The following is a 4,621-nucleotide window of genomic DNA, read 5'->3' as shown; positions in this document are numbered from 1 at the left end:
GGGGGTAAATTGGTCATTTTCTTACCCGAAAAATGTTTGGGGCAGTAACTGGTATTTTTGGGAAGATTGTATTGAGACGAATTCGTAGACACGCGGTGGGCTTAATTCGGAGTTGTAACGAAGAAGTTACGATCAAAACATCGACAATAGCAAAACTGTAATTATTTCAAAATTTGGGTTTAAAAATATCTGACTTCTCTCTCTCTCTCTCTCCCCGCGGCTGAACCCCCGTCCCCGACACTATTTTTCGCTGGAATTTTGGACGGCAAGAACTTCGCCGTTCGACCTCCATTTCAGGTGCCGTTTCTTGCAAAAGCTTCCTTTCTTCCTCCTCTACCCAGCCCACCCCTTTTCTCAGATCGAAAATCCAGCAAATGGCGGTGGCAACGATGTGAAAAACCAGCCAAAACTGACGACGTCACCGGCGACGTTTTCGGCCATCGCGAGCTTCGCCGTCGCTTGGAACAGGTAGCTCTCCTCTCCTTCTGGCTATTTCCTAGGTTGTGCGACGACAATGGTGACGGTGGTCGCCGGATCGAGGCCGTGAAGTTCCGGGTTAAACCGTGAGTTTTCGACGCCGATTTCGGCCACTTGCCATTCGAATTGGACTTGGGTGTAGTTGAATAAAGTGTTCCACTCGTCGAGTAGAACCTGTAGCCGGGAGGGTGGCTTGTAATTTGGAGATTTTCCTACGAAGCTTTATCGCTTTGGACACCCGAGCGCTGCCGGCGCTTGTGGCGGAGCGTGGGCACTGTAGCAGAGGGGCATTATTGTCCCAATGTGATCTCCTGGTTGTCACGAGTGCGTAGGATTTTGCGGATCTCAATTCGGACATCGTTTGACTATCGAAAGGATTTTCGCATATTGTGCGTTATCCGGGTTCGATAGGTTCTGACCGTTGGATCGTTTCCCAATTAAAATATGTTACTCTAGACTTTCCTAGAATCGTGTAGGAATTCGCGGATCGTGAATCGGAGTCCCGGATGTTCCGATTCAATAACTTAAAGTTTGCATTTTATAATAACCGTCCGATCGTGCGATCGTAAGCGATCTAACCGTCCGTTTCGGACCAAACTTGCGAGACGGGTATCTTAGATCTTGTGAAACCTTTAGGAACTTTCGGATTGTAAAACGGAGGTCGTGGGTCCCGTGGGCCCGGTTGACCCGAATTGGGAAGTTTGACCGTCGGTTGACCGAGTGTCTCCCGAAGCTGTTCCATCGTCCAAATTGGGTAGTTGGACCTTAGAACGTTGCGTTCCTAGTACACTTACTAGAAACCTGGGAAATTAGGATATTTAATTCAAAGTACTCGTTCGAAACGCTTCGTATTAATCTCGTATACGTATTCTGAAATAGGTACTCCGACCACGCATACGCAGCAGGCGGGACCCTCTCAGGGTCAAGCAGCGTGGGACTACTTGTGAGTGGACTTTGTTTTCAAATCTTATGCATGGTTTTATTGATGAAAGATTTATGCATAATGTTTTTAATGATTTATTGAATATATTATATTCATGAGTTGAACTTGATGTTTGTATAGCGCTTTGGCATAGTTGGGTATTGAAAGTATATTTTATATGGATTTTGGGAAATATTATGCATGATGTTTTAAATGGTATTTTGGATATATTATTTATGAAATTGTTGAAAGTGATATTTTTATGAGGCATTGAAAATATATTTTGGGTTTTGACATATTTGAGTATCTTGAGTATGAATATATGGATTTTGAGGATTTCTATATATATTTGGCTATGTGTGAGGTACTTGGGTTGTTGAGATGAGATTGTGGAAAGTGGTGAGTATAGAATGTCAGTTTGGAGTGCTATAAGCACTACCCTATGTACCTCCCCGGATTTGGAACTTGGATACGGAGACTTGAGATACTTGGAATTGTCGAAACCCGGGGCATCCTTGACGGGATGTTGCTGTAGACCCTTGATTGGGTAGTCTGCGCGCGTAGGACTGATCACAGACGTACGGGTTTTGAGGTTATCGACGGTACGTGCTGGCTGAGAGTTGGTCCCCAGTTGAACGGCTCGTTCCCTAGTCACATGGTGGATTGAGGACTCTTCATGAGGACTCTGCCAGGGTGACTAGTCAAACAATCCCCCGGTTGGATTGTTTCCCCGGTACAACTAGGTGATGGTCATATTTATATTATATATATATATCTCTTATATTATATATTTATATATATATATATAATTCATTCATTCTTGTTTTTCGGTGGGGATACTTCCTTGCCTGTCGTGCCAATGGGTATGCTTTCGAGAGTTTAGTTGTGGGATTTATAAGTTTTGGATGGTGGGTTTTGTAAAGCGTTCTTTATGGATTTTGGACTTGGCATCTGGTATTGATTTGTTTTGATATATATATATATATATTTATATATATACATACTTGAGTATGAAGGTTTTGAGATGCATGGGATTTCTTGCATGGTTTTCTAAACGGTGGGGGTTATATTACGTTGGTTTACACTGAACTGAATTTATTTTTGTCCACTCACAATTTTCTGTTTTGCGCCCCCCAGCCAGTAGTTGACTGAGCTCCGCAGCAGAGCCGGATCGTGCGCTTCCGAGCCTTGAGCCTTCGTAGGACTCTTTCTTCATGTTATTCCCTTTGAACTCTGTTTTGTTGAAATTGAAGTTCTTAGACATGCTCTGTTATCGCCCCTGTTAGGGTTTGATTTGTGAGGCCGGAGGCCATTTTGTTGTAAACTGTTTATTTGCTTTAAAGCATGCTGCTGGTTGGGATTATTTTGTATTTTTATGCAGGTTGAATTTTGTTGGGTTTGTTCAATTCACAGGGGAGACTCTACCAAATTTTGGTAGAGAGTCTCGGTTTTTAGTAAGTGGGCCCGGCATCGGGGTGATGTTGGAACAAAGACGGGATTCGCTCCGATTTCTGGGAAATTCTGGGACGGGTCCTGTCACCTTGTATGACTAGAGGTGCATTAATGATGTACATGCATGTTCAGGCCCCTGTCAAGTCAGTCGTTCCATCCGTCTGATCGCCTGGCAATGGAGATGGATCATTTAATGTGCCTCCCATCCAAAGCCACGTGTCGCTTTGCCACATGATCCCTGTCAGATAGCATGGTGATCAGAACATGCCATTTAATGTAATCTAGTCCCACCAGGAGGAAGGAAGATAAATATCTCCTCCTTTAAGTATCTTTGTCCCTCCTTCTCCCCCTATAAATACCCCTCACCTATCTCTGGACAAAGGTAATAATTATTCTCACCTGATAAACCCTACATCCTTTTCTCCATCCCTAAATAGCATCTGAGTTACCCATCAGAGGGGGCTCAATTGGGCTTAGCCTAGTTCGCTCATACTTTGATAACTGCTCAAAGTGTGCAGGTCTCCTCCTGAAGGCATTATTACCGAAAGATCAGATGTAGGCCTTAACCTTGACTCAGGTCCTAGCCATATACTATACGAGAAGCATACGCAGTTTACAATCTTGATTTTTCCTTTTCCTTCAACTGTAACATTTGACATTCTTCTTTCCTCTAATATATGCATTTCTCCTTTCCTAGGATGCAGCACGATTATAAAAAAACCTCTTCCTAGGCCTTGACCATGTCCATGACCACCTTTTGGTTTGGCAAATTCAGCCTTGACTCCAAAGCTTGCTCTATGCATTCTGAATGCGTTGTTCATAAACTTGGACGGATCCGAGCAGCTCCTTTGCACTTACAATGTCCAGTCCCTTGATATTGATCACTCACATAAGATGGTTTTAAAAATTGGAAGCGAGTTGGTAAGGGGAAAAATGTGGTTTCCTTGCTCATGCAGACAATATAAATTTCCTACATCATCTTGTTACACAAGAGTGGATGGATTTTAGCAATCATACTCAACATATTGACGAAGTGGTGGTGCAATCACCCCAATATGTTACAAAAAATTGGATTAGACTTACAACCACAATAGAGGCCATTAGATATGTAGCAAATCAAGAAATGACTTTAAAAGGTAGTAAATTCATTGAGTTTATAAAACTTTTTAAAAAAATGAATGTACAAGTTGAAAAAGCAGTTTTAGAGAATGCTCTTTGTGGGAACATGAATTTTGGCAACCAATTAGAAGGTGGCACGTGGATAAAGGAATATTCTATAGGTCAAATAATTGTGCTAATTAAATCCTATTTAATTAGCCAATTATCCTGAATTTAAGATTTGAATATCTTCCTAAATCAAGGATTTGATTCCTAGCAAATCTCCTTGATATTATCCTTGGTGCCACACTCACAGTCACAAATAATATGACTACCTAAAGGGCCTTATTTATAGTGCATAAGTCCTAGGTTAGATGACTACCTAAAGGGCCTTTTATCAAAGAAAAACTACACTAGATAAACTTCAATAGTACAATTAAAGACATCAACATGATGTCTAAAGTACTAATCCCAAAAGGGCAACAAAATAACATATTTAAAAAAAAAAAAAAAAAACTAAACTGGACAAAAAGGGCACTAAAATATTAGCCCACATCACCACAATTAACCATAAGCCCAAACAAAGCCTACATACCCAACATAACTGAAACCTTAAAGCAACCTATGAGCCTAACCACTGCCACCTAAAGAAGCACCATTGCGGCCATACCC

The 4,621-nt window shown here is 41.7% G+C and overlaps 1 long non-coding RNA gene across 1 annotated transcript; it reads left to right on the top strand.

Moving 5' to 3' along the window:
• Positions 1–447: 447 nt before the first annotated feature.
• On the top strand, positions 448–2,622 carry LOC117626596. The gene is made up of 3 exons (XR_004585598.1): positions 448–468; positions 1,357–1,420; positions 2,537–2,622. It is a non-coding gene; the product is annotated as an uncharacterized LOC117626596 (long non-coding RNA).
• Positions 2,623–4,621: the final 1,999 nt, after the last annotated feature.

This window comes from Prunus dulcis, chromosome 4 (assembly GCF_902201215.1).
Source record: "Prunus dulcis chromosome 4, ALMONDv2, whole genome shotgun sequence".
NCBI lineage: Eukaryota > Viridiplantae > Streptophyta > Magnoliopsida > Rosales > Rosaceae > Prunus > Prunus dulcis.
The sequence above is the reverse complement of the archived record's forward strand: the minus strand, read 5'-3'. Positions and strand labels throughout refer to the sequence as shown.